Source organism: Anolis carolinensis, chromosome 1 (assembly GCF_035594765.1).
Source record: "Anolis carolinensis isolate JA03-04 chromosome 1, rAnoCar3.1.pri, whole genome shotgun sequence".
In the NCBI taxonomy this organism is placed as follows: Eukaryota; Metazoa; Chordata; class Lepidosauria; order Squamata; family Dactyloidae; genus Anolis; species Anolis carolinensis.
Window position 1 is genome coordinate 26,300,587 of NC_085841.1, and position 19,163 is coordinate 26,319,749.

The following is a 19,163-nucleotide window of genomic DNA, read 5'->3' on the forward strand; positions in this document are numbered from 1 at the left end:
TGGAGATTTCTTCCAGCATTTCAATGTTGAGACCCTCCCGAAATTGTCCTCTGAGGGCTACATCGTTCCAGCCGGTGTTGTGGGCCAGCACGCGGAACTCGGCTATGTACTGAGACATGGGTCTGTCTCCTTGAAGGAGGCGCCGGAGTTTGTGACCGGCTGCCTCCAAATTGTCCTCGATTCCCCAGGTCTCCTTAAGGTGATCCAAGAAGCGTTGTGCTGAACTTAGGTGGGGGGAGGCTTGATCAAACAGGGCCGTCGCCCAGCTAGCCGCTGGTCCGTCTAGAAGACTGTAGACCCACGCCACCTTGATGTCTTCTTGGGGAAACTCGGCATCACGGGCCTCTAGATAAGCTTGACATTGGCGGCGGAAAACATGAACCTTAGCAGCTTCTCCAGAAAACTTGGTAGGCAACGCCATGGCCGGGAGGCGAACTCCGCGCTCCCTCAACCCTTTTATTTCTCCATCCTGCGCGTTGAGTCTGTCACGGATGCGGTCCACTTCGTCCTTGCTGATGGTGTAGCTGAGCGGCTGTCCAGCCGGCGCGGCTCCGGTAGACATCCTGGCCTCGGTTAGTTGGTGCTTATGGGTGGCGGAGTCAAACTGTCACGACCCAGGCAGCAGAGGCACCAATAACCATACACAGAGGCCAGAATCTAACTAATATCTTTATTGAAGGAATATATAAAGTTAATAAAAACAAGTATAGAAAATAGTCCAGAATTAGACCCTTCGGGAAAGGTCAGAATTAGTCCAAAAAAGCAATGTCCAATAAGAAATATTAAGGTCCAAAGTTGTAATCCAATAACCGAAACACTCACTTTGCCAAGCAAAGTGAGGGGAGATGACAAGGTCCTTAGTCCATAAAACTTGAGCGTGGCTAGGAAATAACTTGATACTTGAAACAAGGCTTGAACGTGGAACAAGGTAACTAAGAACAAGAACAAGGTCCGTGGAATAACTTGGTAAAATCCGTGAAACAAGGCAAGGATTAGTCCTGGGAAACAAGGCAAAGTCCGTAGGTAAACAAGGCTGGGAAGCAAGGCGAAGGCTGGATAGCAAGGCAAGGCTTGAGCTGAAGCGAGGCTTGAATCGGAGCGCGCTGTCCAGACACAACTCGCTCCGTAGGCTGACGAATTGACTCCGCGAAGTTGCTACGCGGGCAAAACACCTATATAGAGTCCAACTTTCTCACCAAAGCGATTCTCTGGGAATCAGAAACGAAAGCTAAACTCTGAGACCAGATGTTAAACTCCTTAAAGATTCTCACGAGAACCAATGTTAATTGGCAACATTCTTAGCTGCTATCCTCGCACTCCTGCGCGAAGCTGAATCCAAACTTCTCTGTTGTTTACAAAACTCCCGGCGCAAGAACACGGGAGAAGTAGGCTCTGGGGTTGTTTGACATACTTCTGGGGCACAACTTTCTTGCAGGTGCAAGGTTTCCAGATCTGCCTGGGAAAGATCTGGCTGAGAGGAATCCAGTTCAGACTGGGAAGGTAAAAAACCCAAGTTTTCATCTTCATCAGGGATTACAATGTCCTGAGCAGGACTACAAGGCCCATGGTTCATCACACTGTGTTTTCTTGCTAAACCACCTGTAGATTGATCCCCAGGAGGCAAAGATGAAGATAAGACCATATGTTTACAACAGCTTCATCCATCACCATGCTTTTTTTCTTAGCTCTTTTATGAAGCTTTTCGGAAGTATAATCAAAAGAAAAGGAAGGATGGGTTTTTTTTCAACTACATAGGCATGGAGAGAACTGTTTTTTTTTTTTCTAGAGCAACTGCTGAAGTGTTGGCTATAATGGTACAAACATGGCCCCCAAGGCCTGTCAGGATACATGAGAACATCGCAAAGCCCATTGCCGACACTGATAAGGGAAACATAAGGCAATAAATATGGCTATAAAAGTACGCAAGATGGTAGGTTCTCCAGAACTCTTCCTCAGGCTAGATGTTGAAAAAACATAGGCATCTGAAGAAGAGATAGAAATGTCAGATGTTGTGGTAATCAGATATGCAGCTCAAATCAGTTCCAAGATGAAGACTGCAGACCGAAGGAATCACAAATAGATGAGCAGTAGATTAAATTTCAAAAGGACAACTAATAGGTCATCTTTTCTGAAAACAAACAGGTTTGCTGAAAGATGTATTATGGATGAAATACAGATCAAGTGCAACTGCTATTGAACTGAAGCACAGAGAGACATGATAGACAATAAATGCAAACACATACTATAAGGTGAACATCAAAAGTATCAAAAGCTTTTGTGTAACTTCAGTAAAATACTCCAGTAGCAGCAAAGGACATCACAAAATTGATCTCGCTGCAGGGGTAGGCAACTTTGATGTTCTCTGGACCAAAATGTTTTGTTTCCATGCCCACCGTACCTACAGCAGTATGAATAATGTGCATTGGGATTGATTGGAACTCTACCATCAGGTTTTTTTTTATTTTGGCATTAGGAGTGGAGAGATCTTGACAACTCCTTTTTTGCTGTCTGAAAAGTTATGCTCTATGGACTCATTGCTAATGGAGAACAGCAGGTAAGACTAACCACCTCTTCACATGGCTCTTTCGGACTGTGTTGTTACGCCACTAAAGGGAAGGCGTGTGGGGCGGTTCGTGGTGTCCCGCGCACTCTTCCTCTTTTTATCACATGGTGGGGACAAGACGGGGTGCATTGGCAGTCTTTCCCTCCCACATCACATGGCAGAAAGGTCAACAACACACATGGCCACGCTGCCCTTTGTGCCATCACATGGCAAAAAGGGGAGGAACGTGTGGGTAGCTCCATCTGAGCTACTCAAAGAACACTTTCCTCCCTGTAGTGGTGGAGGACGTGCCTTTCCGTGCTTCCACCCCACTTTGGGAGGAATGTGGCTGGGGCCTGTCATGCGTTGTGTGCTCGTGTAGAGCAGACCCTGTTTAAACCACGCATAAAAGCAGCAAAACGGGGCAAAAATGTGAAGAAGGTCTAAGGCCCAATCTACACTGCCACATAATCCAGTTTCTGAATCCAGATTATATAACAGTGTAGATCCAGTTCAAAGCAGATAATCTGGATTCAGAAAGTGGATTATACAGCAGTGTAGATCCAGCCACAGAATTAGAATAGAGGAGGAAGTAATCCAAGACATATTACCTCTTCAAATGAAACAGCAAATGCCACCTCCCAATCGATTGCTTGAATTGGCTTTGACAACATCAGGACCTCACAACATCAGGAAGGCACTGGCCCACCTTCCTGATGTTTCACCCACATCTGTGGCAGGCATCCTCAGAAGTTGTGAGGTTTGTTGGAAAACTAGGCAAGTGGGGTTTGTATATCCGTGGAATAATGTCCAGTGTGGGAGAAAAAACTCTTGTCTGCTTGAGGCAAGTGTGGATGCTGCAGTTGGCCACATTGATTAGCTTTGAATGGCCTTGCAGCTTCAAAGCCTGGCTGCTTCCTGCCTGGGGGGATCCTTTGTTGGGAGGTGTTAGCTGGCCCTGATTGTTTCATGTCTGGAATTCCCCTGTTTTTGAGGGTTTTTTACTGTCCTGATTTTATTTATTTATTTCCCATACTTGTGTCCTGCCCTTCTCACCCCGAAGATTTGGGGGTGGGGGGCAAAATTCTGTTCGCCTACACTTGAAAATTACATTGGGCCGGCTCTGATTACAATATTGTAATTCCAAGATATGAAATGTGTAACCATATGTACAACCTGATGCAGATGGGTATCCATGCACAGACACAACTCTGCTTTTACAATTTTGAACTGAACAAAAGCATTTCATATCACACAGACATGTCCAGTCCTTAATGTGGAGATACCTAGAAAAGTATAAGGCATTAACAGAATTCATGCCTATATATTATGCATGGCTTTTTCTCCTAGCAGGTGAAGGCAGTATATTTAGTCTAAGATCCTGTTGAACTACAACACATTATACAGTGATATCATGACTTAAGAGTTCAATTTGTTCCGTGACTGAGCTCTTAACTCAAAATGCTCTTATCTCAAAGTGAATTCTTCCATTGAAAAACATTGAAATGCTATCAATCCATTCCAGCCCCCTGAACCCCCCATTTTTGTCACATGATTTTAAATACAAAATTGTATTTTATAAATAACAAATGAAGCATAAATGCACATTCACATAGAACAACAAAAAAGAATGATCAACTTAATAATGGTAGAAGCACAAGGAAGCACAAAGCACAAAGTGAAGAGGTAGAAGCATCATTTTCTTCATACTGTACTCATTCGTTTTCCCCCTCTCTTGCTCTTCCTCCGCCCCTCTCTTCATGAAACCAAACATACTGAGATTAAAGTCCACACAATATCAACTAACCCAAAGTTTTTCAAAGCAGACAAGAACAAAGCAGACAGCAATCTCCCAAAGCGGATAAGAGCACAACGCATGTAGGCATGAGGCATGGAGGCACAAAGGCTTCTTCCTTAAAGCCTTAAATCTCACTATAGTGCTCCCTCTGGTCCTAGCTCTTAACTCAAAATGCTGCTCTTATGTCAAAGCAAAACCCAGGCCGAGCCACAGCATGTAATTCAAAACACGCTAAAGTTGGGATGTTCTTAGGTAGAGGTTCCACTGTAGCATTATATTCCACCTTAACTGCCATGGCAACATCCTGTGAAATTCTGGGGCTTGCAGTTTAGTGTAGCCTGAGAAATGGCTAATCTCAGGGTTCCATAGGATGTTGCCATGACAGTTATTTATTTCTCGTGTCAGAAGTGAACCGAGGGTACAAGCTGTAATGTATTTAAAAACACAAAGATTTGTTTTTAAAAAAACTTTGGCATTACTACTAAATGTCTTTTGCCCAGTATCTGGCCACTTGGAGTGCCTCTGGTGTTGCTATTAGAAGGTCCTCCATTGTGCATGTGGCAGGGCTCAGATTGCATTGCAGTAGGTGTTTCGTGGTTTGCTCTTCTCCACAGTTGCATGTCACGGACTCCACTTTGTAATCCCATTTCTTAAGGTTGGCTCTGCATCTTGTGGTGCCAGAGCGTAGTCTGTTGGGCGCCTCCCAAGTCACCCAGTCTTCTGTGTGCCCAGGGGGGAGAATCTCATCTGGTGTCAGTCACTGATTGAGGTTCCGGGTTTTAGCCTGCCACTTTTGGACTCTCACTTGCTGAAGTGTTCCTGCGAGTATCTCTGTAGATCTTAGAAAGGTATTTCTTGATTTAAGGTGTTGGCGTGCTGGCTGATATTCGAACAGGGGATGGGCCGGAGATGTCAATGCCTTTGTCCTTTCATTGTTGGCTGCTACTTCCTGTCAGGTGGTGCAATGCCAGCTAAGCAGTATAATTTCTCCAGTGATGTAGGGCGTAGACATCCTGTGATCATGCGGGGACATGAGAGAAGCCTCCCCATAGGATTGTGACACATCTTGGCGTCCCCTGGGCAACGTCTTTGTAGATGGCTGATTTTCTCACAACCAGAAGTGACTTGCGACATGTCATGGCAGTTAAAGTGGAATATAGCACTGTAACAGAGTAGTGTGATAAGAGGATGTGTCTTTGCGGCAGTCCCCAAATATATCCTTTCTTCCGTCTTAATAGGCTAGTGGCTGACACCCAAATTTGTGTGCTCCTATCAGTTTTCATCTCTAACTAGACACTAAACACTTTCTCAGTTACATGCCGCCGTGTCCTTTGGGGACTGTGTGCCAGAATGAGAACTGTATCAACAACGTACAACGTGTGGTGCCCTTGGCAGTTGTAAACTCCAGGCTCCCTGGTCTGTATCAGCTTCCATAGAGGTCTGCCTAATGTTTTCTGACTACCCCTTTGGCTGGAATATTTGATTTTCCCTTTGTTAAAAAACTGCTTAAGGGGCTTTATTGAGATTAGGTTCTCCCTGGATGCTGTTCTCACAGTCCTTCCTTTGTGAGCTTGATTCAGTCAAATCCAAACCCCTCTGACGTCTGGATAGGATTAGTGAATAAAGGCAGGCCATTCTCAAGCTGGAAAATGAAAGCTTACTATTACTCCCACTATTAGTAGAAAGGCTGCTGCTTCTATCACTACCACCACTAATATTGCAGACTCTCCAACTTTTCACAGATGAAAACTGGGATGCATGTAGCCATTGAACATTGAAGTGTGGATAAGAATAATAATACATAACCAGGAAGTGCTGCAGCAGTTTGCTTTTGCCTGATATTATTTGGAAGGGCAAAAATTTATTTCTTTCTCTCTCCACTGCTGAGTTCATTGAAAGCAAATTATTTTTGCACTTCGCATGATGTGGGGCATGGAATGATGGGTTCTCAATACCCGGCACAATTTGCAACAACAGAAGTAAGCAGAGGACAAAGGGGGACACTGAGACATTTTAACAGCAGCTGAAAAAAGTGGAATTACAGAAAATTCACTGGGACTGTCCCTGCCAGTTCAGGACAGTTGGGGGGGGGGGGGGGGGCAGAGTGCTATTGCTAATGCCTTGTTGTCCAGGTGTCATGAATCAAAGATATAGGACTTCATTACATGGGTCTTCGGCAGTGTCATAGGACGTTTTCACCTGTGTTGAACCACGGAGCCCCACGCCACCCATCAGATGACACAGCCTAACTTCTGGTGGGACTCTGTGGCTCAACTGGGGTGCAAGCATCCTATATGATGCTGTGCCCCGAAAATGGGAGGCTTCCCGTGTTCCATTGAAAACCATGGGACCAGTGTGGGGGGAAGCCGTGTGGCAACGCTTTACCACGTGTGATGGGGAAGCGTTGCTGCCAGCGAGGTGGGGCACGGGGCACAGGGATTTCCTTGCTGCCCTGTCAATTCACCATGGAGCCTGGCGAATCACCCCACAGGACCTCATCAATCCATATACAAGTTCTTAATATTTATGGCCTGCAAAGAACCAGGTGTTCAGACAAAATGTGAGAAGTGATCTCTGCTTTCCTATCACTGGAATTTGGAGGGAACTATGCAAGATTCAGAATTTACTTTGAGAAATAGGCTGGATGCCCATTTGTGTGTGTATGTCTTTGTTTATGTATTCCTACATGGGAGGGTTTTAGATTGGATGGATCTTGTCTTTGAATTCTTTGATTCTAGGGCTCTGCTATCTAGATAGCTCCACTAAAGTTTAGACTAACTACCTTATCAGATGGGCCAATTTGCCTGTCATACGCTGCTTGTTCTCCACTTTCAGCATGGAGCCCACTGTGTTGCCTTGCCAGCAATGGGGATAAGCCGGAAGGCAACACTTCCCCCATGGGATGAGGGGTAAGACAAGTCATGTGATGCAGGGCTTGTAATGATGGGTTCTCCACTGTCCCCTGCTGGGAGCCCATGGATACTCCACGATGTGTGGCGAATTCATGGGGTTTTGTGATTAGTTCATTACAATTCAGACCTGATTACCCACCCAAATAGCTGCTAGTCTGTGCGAATCTTTGCTGTTTCTGGTGGCAGGATGAACCCAAAGGGAGTAAATTCATGGTGTGCACCAACATGAAGATCATTCATGATAAGTCAAGGTTCTCCAGAATTCTAGGTTCCTTTACTGGGTCATCGCAATTATAACTAGATTGCAGATGTGAAATGGTTGGAATGCTCAAAACCGTTTTATAAAACGTTCAATAGGTTAGTTACAACACAGACTAAAAAGCTTATAGTAACTTTATCTCCCTTTTAGAACAGATAGTTTGAATGAAAAGTGTTCCTTCTTCCTGCCAAGTTCAGAATCAACCTGAGCCTCAAAGGTGTGGATTTCAGACCATAACACACACACACACACACTTATACCCCATCTCTGTTGCTTCTTGCCCACTGATGCCTACGGGTCTTATCACATTACACAAGTTCAGTTTCATTAGTAACTCATAGGTACTCATAGGCAATGAATCTGCTGTAAGTACTTTTTGAAAAATGGAAAACAATCAACTTCAATGGTTCTTAATTTCTCCATGCCACTCAAAAGAGGAGTTTTTTGTGTGATGGATAGATTCATCTGCAGCTCGTCCTCTGTGACAGTGATGTGTCCTTCCCACTCAATTCTCCTTCACCGAAATGGCTGGCACTATAGTTATGGTGGCAGTCAGAGAAAGACTGTGATTAAAGCCATAAATGTTGTTTGTTTTCCCACTATTGTTTCCTTTTTTTAAAAAAAGAAAAAAATATTGAAACTGCAATGGTTTGTAGAAACAAAAATATGTTTTTATGTTTTTCCATGAATGGAGGCTACAAACATGCATGGTTGCACAGGATTTGCCGGAAAAAAAGAAAAGAAGGAAGACAGTGATGTGTGGGAACATCGAATGGATTGGGAGAAGTCATCCATCCCTCTGATATGTGATATGTCAAACTTGATTTTATTCAATATGGAAAGGAGAAGCACGTGAGATGGCATGAGTAGGTACTGTATGTATCTAGTCCTCATCTAGCATTCTTAAACCATGGATTGCCTACTGAAAAAAATGTGTTTTCTGAAGCATATATGATAAGGTCATTGAATTTTGCTTCACAAAAAAGTGCAAAATGTAGACATGGGACATTGAATGCTACTGTCTTTCTCCGTGTTAATACCATGTAGTTTAAAGTAATGGCTTTTCTATACAGATTCCATAGAAGGAAAGAAGTGTGCTTACACAGCTTGAGCATTTCTAATGTGGAATTTTAAAATCCAATTTGTTTACATATCAGTTGGTGCTCTTTAGTTTTTACCCAGTTTGGGTCCCCAGATATTACTGAACAATGGCTGTAACCACTTTTGATTATCTGCCATGCAGACTGGGGATAAGGGAAATTGTAACCCAACAGCACTTGTGGCTGAGGCTAGGGAAAGGTGAAAGAATATTTTAAGGAGAATGGGGTTTGAATTTAGACACAAGACTTGTGGATATGATGTCTGACTTTAAAAAGTCCTTTAACCTTCCCTCAGTCTTAGCCTTCCGGGTGTTACTGTATCACAACTCCCATCAACTCTAGCCATGACATCTAATGATGAGGAATATGGCGGGCCGGATTTGTCCCACGGGCCTTGACACATGTGGGTTGAGCATTGGAGTACAAATCTGGAGACAAGAATATGATTCCCTGCTCAGCCATGGAAACCCTCTGGGTGACCTTGGGTAGTCACACATTGTCAGCCCCAGAAAAAAACCCCATTATAGTTAAGAAACTATGGCACATAACAACAGGCTTTAAAGTACTAACCACCTTGGCTGGTTACTGGTGGCCAGTAAAAACTGAAAGTAGATGATGAGGTAGAGAAGTTTTCAGAAACTGACTTTTTCTTTTCTGATGACTAACAGTACTGGGGGGGGGGGGGGGGGTTGTACGTTTGGTGGACTTTAGCATAACTCATTTAAAATGCCTTTACACATGTTGTTTCTTCTACCAACCTCCTGGTCTTCCATTTTACCTTTCTTATTTTCAGTGTTTATTTTCCATAATCATGTTACACCATAGGAATAAAGCAGCCGATAAGACTCCCACAAACATTACAGAGATTCCTTTATTCATGTTAACATAGGTTTGATAGAAGACTTTATTTGAACCGGAGCTCAGCAGGATTTAGGGCTTATCCTTTGTGGAAAATTTGAAAAAAAGGGGTGATGGAATTTTATGCCTGCTATTAATATGGAATTGGGCTTATCCTCCTAGTTCGATATCTGTTGTGTGGTTTTTTGTTTTTCTTTCAAATACAAGATAGCATTCAAGCATGTCATTTCAATGCAGTGTCCACAGAGGCCTCAGCATAGTGTAAACACAGAGATGCTCAAAGCAAATGCTATGCAGCTTTCCTGCAGAATTACAACTTTGTGCAATGCACAATACACAAATGCAATGCAAACTATGGAACACACAATTGCAAGGCAAAGGTCTAGGATAAATGTGTGCAACTTGCAAAGACGAGGCAAAAATGGATAAATTTTCACCACTATCAGCAGAATATGTCCTTTGGACAATGATGATTTCCCCCCCTGCATGCATGATATTTGTACGTCCCTAGCAGAATTCTGAGCATTTTGTTATAACAGTATACCTAGGTAACCCCGTACAATTGAAATTGTTGCATTGTTTGCATTATAATAAAATAAAGATTAAGGCACACATCCAATTGGTCCGTCCCAAATACAACAGATCCATTGACTTGATTGCTGAATGGTGAATTAACACATAGCTAAATACCATTGATTTAGTAGGTCTACTAAAATTTGTTGTAAAGCAAAGGTTTAGTGCTTATTTGTCAGTGATCTTGTGCCTCAAATTTCCTACATCTTCTTCTGCTGTTTGGTAAAGCCAGGCCTTAGTAGTCATGGTGAAGGTTTTGATGTGTGTCTTCTATTAGATGGTTGAGGGAGAGTAGATACTAGAACATGAGTATTAAGTGTTTTAATACAAAAAGAGGCATATGTGTTGTACCTTAGTCCAGTTTCTGGTTTTCTGTAGTGTCTAAAGCAATGTCTCTGGACAACCCACAACCAGGAGGAGATGGATGCAATTAGTCTTCTTCACTGTTCTTCTCCAATCTTTCTTCTCTGGAGACATTATGTTCCTGATATCATTAGGAAGATGGCAGAAACCATCGTGACAAGACAGCACTGAAAGCCTCCACCATGAATTTATCTTTCCCACCTTATCCAATTGATCTGTCTTAATATTCTTTCAGCTGCTTGTAGAACCTCCCAGTTTTTCTCTCCTACTTCCACCTTTCCTCTTCACCCTCAGCTTATTTCAGTTGTCCATCTAGGAAAGGCTAGATTGTCTACTACGTTGTGTTCTTTTTGTTGGCAGGCAAAGACAGTTTTGTTTAAGCAGGATTTTAATGTGTAAACTGAGTTTACATAAATGAATGAATGAATGAAAAATAATTACTGCAACTTGAAGTTTCAACTCAGCTTAGTGGTGAGGGAACAGAAGATTGCCCATTCCCCTTCTCTGTAGACTGAGGGCGGTTCCACACATACCGTTATCCCAGGAACATTTGCGTTTAAAAAATGCAAATGTTCCCAGCTCCCCATCCACACACATCCCAGAAAGTGCGTGCTTTCTGGGGTGGGTGTCCAGATGTTCTCCTGGAACTTTCTGAGAGAACACCTGCACACTCTAACCCCCTCCCCAAAAGCCCCCCAAACCTCTTTGATATAATATAATAGGGTTACCTTGTCCTCTTTAACTTAAACAGCTCACACTTGTATTTGTTTTGTGTGCTTGGCATACTGAGTTGTAACCTACACTACAGCCTTTTGAGAGCACATGACCCATTTCCAAACACCTGTTGACACAGGACTTTGCTCAAACCGTGGATAGCCCTTGACTGGAGTTTATAGACACAGATCATCCCAGATTATGAATTACAGTAACAATGCACTGCTTCTTTTTCTTGTTGACCTTTGAAAGATTTCAAAGCTCGTAGGTGTAAAAAATGTGATGGTACCACTTTGAATATCAGTGTTAGTCTTTTTTTTTTTTTTTTTTTGAAAAATAGCGAGAAAGAATGGGAGACAGAAAACAAGGCTGTATGAGAAGACTGTTGGAAAATGCAAAACAGTTTGGGAACTCAGTGCGCAAGAATTCACAATTAAAAGCATGCTGTGATGCATTGTGGGAGCAACAAACAACAGCTTCCCCCCCCTTGCTTCAGAATTTTTTTCCAGTTGGGATTTCTTGGAATTTTTCTCTTTAAATGTTTAGTATTTTGAAATCCTATCAAATTTTGACTAGCTTGGAGGTGCATAAATAACAGGTAGGCATGAGAGATACAAATAAAGCTTGTTTTTTAATGCCCAAAAATGGGGCCATGACTTCATGCAATGGAATCTGGAGATCTGTCTTTTGGTGCTTAGAATTCTAGATACTAAGAATTTTTTGTACTAAAGCTCTAATAATAGTGTTTATGAGAGTGCACTAAAGCAGCAGTTTTCAAAGTGTGCTATGAGCTTTTTCAATTGGTTCACACAAACTCTCTCCATCCATCTGCCCCTGGCCTGGTCTGTCAAATTTTAAAATGCAATGCATCAAACGGTTTGCCCATGCCTTATACATTATATATGTCAGGGATTCCTCTTATTCAGAAGAGTAAGGGGAGCAGGAAAGTGTTCATGAATCTGAGGGTGAGTTGGAGTCTGAGGAGGAGACTTTGCTAGTACCCTCATTCCAGGAGAGGCGAAAGGAAACAGAGCAAAGATGTTGTTCAGCTAGATTACCTGCCAGAAATGCAGCTGAGTAATTAGGAACTGCCCTAGCAGCTGTGTGGGGACCCAGGGCTATAAAAGCAGAAGCAGGTGCAGCCAGCTCTTGCTAGTAACAAACTGACGCTAATGCCTTCACTCTCTGTGTGCCTGCTCCAAGTCTGCATCTGGATTTATGCCTGTTTCTTTGTCTGAAGTAAGACTTCCTGGCTTTCTTTTGCATTATTTCACTAAGTGTACTGTACTTTATGTTTTGCTGAAGTAAAGCAGTTTTCGTTTACTTAACACAGTGTCTTAAGGCTGTAATTGGAAGACAAAACAGGACAATATATAACATATAATATAAACATTTATATAAACATTTACTGGGACTCTACGAAAAACCTTTGCTTCAGAAAGGGGCTCTGCATCTGAAAAAGTCTGAGAACCCCTGCATTAGTTGAACTTGCTGATTGAAAGGTTAGTGGTTCGAATCCACGGAGCGGGGCGAGCTCCCGCTGTTAGCCTCAGCTTCTGCTAACTTAGCAGTTTGAAAACATGTAAATGTAAGTAGATCAATAGGTACCGCTCCAGCAGGAAGGTAACAGTGCTCCATGCAGTCATGGCGGCCACAAGACCTTGAAGGTGTCTACAGACAACAATGGTTCTTCAGCTTAGAAATGGAAATGAGCACTAACCCCCAGAGTTGGACATGACTAGATTTAATGTCAGGGGAAAACCTTTACCTTTACCTACCACTATTCACTATTATCCATGGTTTCCAATGCCCACATGGAGTCTTGGAACGTATCACCCATGGATATGTGGATCTTGCTGTATTTAGACAAACCAAATTGTTTATTCTATGCAAAGCCAGTGAAATGCCCAACCAGAGATACAGGCAGTTGCACACAATAAATTGCATGTGATCTGAAACATGGTGGATTGTAGAAGCTATGTCTATCTGACTAACATTTGTGGTTTTTTTTTCTTGTTTACTCTTGCTATTTCCCCTGAATCCTCCATTTAGTACTATTTCAATCTCCCTAAGGACGCTAATATGAGGAACATATGAAGCTGCCTTATACCAATTCTGACTATTGGCACATCAAGGATAGTATTATTAGGTCTCCTGGGTTTCAGGAAAGATTTTTCCCCTAGACCAACCTGGAGAGCCCTGGCATTTTCTGATGGTCTTTCATCCATCAGGAACTACACAGGTCTGACGTTCTTTGGCTTCTAAAAACAATTGAGATTAGTTGGGTTTGAGGTAGCATGTGGAAAGACATGCCTGGAAATTGTACTGGTACAATTTCCCACACTGGTACAAAGATGTAGCTATTGGAAGAGGTGATAAGGGCATTGATTCTCCCAATATGCCTTGCAATTAATTTTTCTTTCATTTCTCAAAGCTCTAGTATTGCAATGACTCAAGTTTTTTTCAGCTTAAGCATTCAAAGAAAAGGGGCAAAGTTACCGTGAAAATAGGAACACAACAAGTATAAGGAGTTCTAGGTGTAAATATGCCTCACTATGGGATGGGGAAGGAGGGCATTGTCCCTGGTGACTTGTATGCATGTCCTACACACCACAAGTGTAGTTTAAATCACCCAATATTAATTATTACTGCTGCTCTATATTAAAGTGTCATCCAAGAGCATTGGCGGTGTGCAGTTACACTGATGTTATTCCATTGTGTATTTGGGACCCGTGTTTCATAAAAATATATTACTTGAAAACAAGATCTAAAGGAACAATTTTGCCCCAAGGGAGGAATTTATTTTATACTGCTGTCAGGGTGCTCTTGTAAAAGAGGTGTTTTGTTTGAGCAAAATATATTAAAAATAAACAAAGTGACATATTGAAATGACGTGTGCGTGAAATCTTTACCCTGTGAATGGATTTGTGGTGTGGGACTCTGCCTAAAACTTCCACTGTCCACAGGAAACTGGGATTATAGACCACCCTGGCAAATGTCTAGCATGATGCTGGTCATCATAAGATTCATTTCCTGTAAGCTAGCTTGTCTGTGGTTCAACAGAATTCTTGGCGCTGTAGGAAAGAGAGTTACATGAAAGGTTTCAGCCATGGTATAAATCCTGTTGCTGAATGAGTTGTGGAAATTGAGCCATAATTTCATTTGAGTGTAATACTTATTTTCTACAGATCCCTGTATTGATTCCAATGATGGTTGGAATCCATTTGATTAGTCCCAACTAGAGCAGACACAATAGCTCAGTCAACATATGGCTAAATCCAAGTGATTCAATGCATCTACTCAAATTAGGATTATCAATAGGATTTTGGCCCATATTGTCCTACATTCATATCTAAGCTTTCCTTGGGGGAGTTCAAAATAGTATAAATCAGAAGTGGCCAAAACAGCGTAAACCAGGGGTGGGAAGTGGGCCGGACTGTGATGTTTCAGTGTGCAACTGCCAATGTTACATCCCTTTCTGTTGGCCAGTTTTTAGCCAATTGCTTTTCTGAGGAAAGGGGAGATATATAAGTCAACCTAAAGTTAAGGAATGGTTTGGGGGCCACAATTATGGATTTTGATATGATCCATGGATAGGTTGACGATTATCCCTTAGAGAAAGGAAAGCATCAATACCTCTTCAGGGGTCAGCTGTCTCTAGCCACTTCCACCATTTCTTCACCCAGGCATTTAACAAAACCCAGAAGCGCTGCTATGGCGGAGAGAGTAGATGGCATTGGTGCTTTTTAAAGATTATCCTGGGATGGACTCAACTTTCGCATTGGATGTAGAACCTGCGGGTATAGAGGGTCAATGGAACTATAACAGTGTACTATGATGAGAAGACTCTGAGAAGCTAAGGAGACCCTATTCATGGATCATGACTGCTGCATATAGCATCGTCTTTTCCTTTCTTTCCTTTCTTATTCTCTTGTAAAAGAATGAATTGCTACCTCACATACTATGCAAAAGAATGAAGAAAACAGTAGTCTATGTGACAAAGTGGGATTTGAATTAATTCATACCAAAATGATTTGCCAGACAGCTCAACTGGTAAATCTCAGTAGGTGAGAAGCAACCACCAGCTAACATATGGCTTCTTTCTGTATTTCCTTCCAAATGTCATGCACTATATGTTTATGTATGCATCTAAAATTGTCCATTATGGATTCAGTAGGAAGACAATTACTTCCTTCAAAAATTGATTTACAGTGGCTTTCTTCAGAGGCTGGATTTGATGGCAGGGTAATTCAGTTCTGTTGCCACACAATGTGTCATGTGGCCTGCAAACCTTGCTTGTCCCAGCTCTGAAACCCTATTTGTCTTTCCATTCTGGTCATACACGTCTGTTTATTTAAAGCATGAAAAGGAGTTGCTATCAGAGTTTGCTTTGACTAAGGCCAAAAATTAGGAACTCGTCTGGAAGACAATTCCTCCTACCTTTAGCTGCTTCCTTTTAAAAATGCAGGGGCTATGGGGGGAGAATGGTACTGAGTTTGGCATTCTGCACCTATAAATAGCAAGCTGGAACTCCTTGACAGAAGGGTTTCTCAGTGGGGAATCTGGAAGTGGTTTTGCAAAGTAACAACAAATAAAAAGCATGGAAAATAAGAAATCACCAGACTGCTGGAAAAAGCATTAGAGCATTCAGGTTTCTTGTTTCATTCAAGTCTTTGAAGAGAAAATGGCTAAAGAGGAAAAGAATAGATGCATTGCTGTTGGGAAGCCCATAGCTTAACAGAGCTTGCTGAACACAAGCAATTCTCCTCATTCATTTTGCAGTGATGATTGGCTGTAAGCTGGTTTAATCTTAGCCATTTCAAATAGGTTTTAGATAGAAATCAGGTTTCTTCACAAATGTCCTCTAGTTAAAAATACAGGTCCAGCCTTTCTTTTAGCTCCTGGCAGCTCCCAGAATTCCTTAACCAGCATGGCTACTCGCCATGAAGGCTGGGGAATACTGGGTGCTGTAGTCCCCCAAAGTAACTTTGCCAGGTGTTGGGAGTCCAACGTCTTTTTCAAAAAACCTAATCAAGAAACAATAAAGGCATGGAACATGCACACACAAAAGACCAATTCTCTCAGCCCTTCACATTTGCAGATTTGATTTTTGTTGAATTCACTATACTTAGATTTGATTAAAACATTCTATCTAGGAATCTCAAGGTCTTCTAGTGAAATTTTATGGACAGCTTCTGCCAGAGATTGCTCAAAGAGTCATGCTGATGACCTAGAGATGCCTAGAGAGAATATCTGTCTTGCAGTCTTTAGGCCCTCCAGCACAATCTGTGGGAAACTGAATCATGATGAAGGACTTGGAAATTTCTTGAGCAGTATTATCTTAGGTAGGAGCCCCGGTGGTGAAGTGTGTTAAAGCACTGAGCTGCTGAACTTGCAGACCGAAAGGTCCCAGGTTCAAATCCCGGGAGCAGAGTGAGCGCCTGCTATTAGCTCCAGCTTCTGCCAACCTAGTAGTTCAAAAACATGCCAATGTGAGTAGATCAATAGGCAGATCCAGCGGGAAGGTAACGGCGCTCCACGCAGTCATGCCGGCCACATGACCTTGGAGGTGTCTACAGACAATGCCGGCTCTTCAGCTTAGACATGGAGATGAGCACCAACCCCCAGAGTCAGACATGACTGGACTTAACGTCAGGGGAAACCTTTACCTATTATCTTAGGTAAAAGAATAGAAGGGTTATTATTTGCAGTTTTTAACTTTTGTAGAGGTCCTATATCGTTGACTCCATTGAATGTGGAGAGTTGACTGTACACACATAGAGAAAAGACATATGTATAAAACTTTTGAGAGAAGGAGGAGAGAGGAGAGGAGGAAGCCCAGTGGCCTTGAGGAGTGGAGGCCAGGAAAATTATTTGTTGTGTAGAGTAAACCCATTTCAAGGCATTGCTTTCACCCTGAGATCCCTCCTTGCCTTGATAAGCAGTGAAAAGGGTGCAGACTGCCAGACTCAGGATTCTATCCCATGGTGTGTGTGTGAAGAATCATATTGCCATGGTGTTATGTCCCATAGCGTTATAAAGGACACTCTGCCATTTCTCATTCCTATTCACTCGTCTTTTCTTGTCCGTTTAACCAAAACAATCAGTTTTCAGATTTATTTCAGGAGCCAGTGTAGTCCCTGTCCATTCCATTTTTAAAAGAAAAAAACTTGGGAAAAACTTATGGGATACTTGATTTTCCGCTTGGATTCCGCTACTCTAGAGTACACCCAAGCAGTTGATCTTAAATTTGATACCACTGGAGGGGAAAACTGACTTTACTCAATGGATTCTAAGGATATTATCATATGTGCCACCTGAATTGTCATGGACAGTGAAACACGGGAAGCTGCTTTTCTTCAAGAACAAAAGTAATCTGCCTTTTATCAACAGAGTGACAACCATAACAACTCAAAATATTACGAACATCACAAATTTGGAGGGGGGAGTCTGAGGTGGAGGGGAAATTGGAGGAATTGGCATCTGCAAAATAGAAGACCATATCACCCCATATTGCTCCTGAGTTTTTAGCATCTTTCCTCTTCCTCCTTCTGAAAAAGGTCAGTTCTGGGTCCACAAATACCCTAGGTCTCTTGAGCATAGACACATTGTCCACTAACTTGCTAGGGGTCAATATGGAGCTGATGGGCCACCTGGAGCCCAGAACTAAATGATCTTGTATTTTTGTATAGCCTATGGGCCACATTTTCCCTAGCCCCTTTACTTACACCTGTTTCAGCAACTTTTTGTTTTTAAATAAAAATTGTGTGTTCAGAGAAAGTATCTGAAATAAATCCAAATGTGTCAAGCGTGTGTAGCACCCCAACAGCTGAAGCTTTCATTCACATCTGCTTCCTGGTCCTGATAACACATGACTGGTATCTCACAAGGGCACCTCTTGCTCATATATATTTTGAGATGTACAGCAGGCTTCATCAGTTTGCAATGATACCCCAAATCCATAGGTCAGGTGTTATGCTTGCATAGCATTATTTGCTGGGAGGCAGCAAACATCTATCTCCATCAGGAATACCACATGACTTCATGAGAGGTCTTGTTGCTCAGCAACATTATCGCCGGAGTGGCTGGAGGAGAAAAAATGTCATAGAGACTTTAAGGAACAAACAACGGTTTGAAACAACTATTTCAAATTGCAATCTGCTTGTGTTTATTCTTAAGGACCCATTAAAGTCCAACATAGTGGGGTTGTTATAATCCACAAGACTGTAAATATTGAAACAAGAAAATTTCAAGGCCAAATTTAAGGACCCTAACAGTTCTGCAAAATGTAGCACTGCTATCCTTTTAAACATCTAAGCAGTGACTGGCAAATTGGCACTATAAATGAGGTGACTTTTAAGGGTACATTTAATAATTGATTAAATTGATGTGTGTACCAACATGAAATCTTTTCGTATAGGATGGGGCATAAATTTTTAATACTATTAGAAAACGTCAAAGATCTAGAGCAATTACTCAACAAAGTCAAGAAAGAAAGTGCAAAGGCAGGTTTACAACTGAACATAAAGAAAACAAAAATAATGACCATGGATGATTTCAACAGCTTTAAAGTAGACAATGAAGACATCATTAATCAGAATGGAAACTGCAGTCAGGTATCAGAAGGCTTGGGGTGGATCTACACCCCACATATGGGTTACAATAGGCCCCCCTCCAGCCACTGTGGAGTGAGTCCTGACTGCTCAGCGGCACTGAACATGGTTTGCTGCCATTGGACAGCCACCTTTATTGTACCGTCCCATTCGCCGTGTTGCGGTGGTTTCTGGGTGCAGCAGGGAACCTTGGAACCTACTGGTCATCTGTCACTTGCAGGTGGGGTAATGAGAGGAGAGAAAGGAGGAATTGCCTCCTTCTCACCCCCTCCCTTTCCTGATTGCCCTTTCACCCTGGATGATGTCACTACAGCCGATGATTGGCCAGTAGAACCCATATCATGTCCGGAGACTGCTGAGACATGGAGAACAGTAAGTGCCATTATGTGTTTTCAAGCCGCCTAATCTTGGAGGACATGGGATGGCAGTGA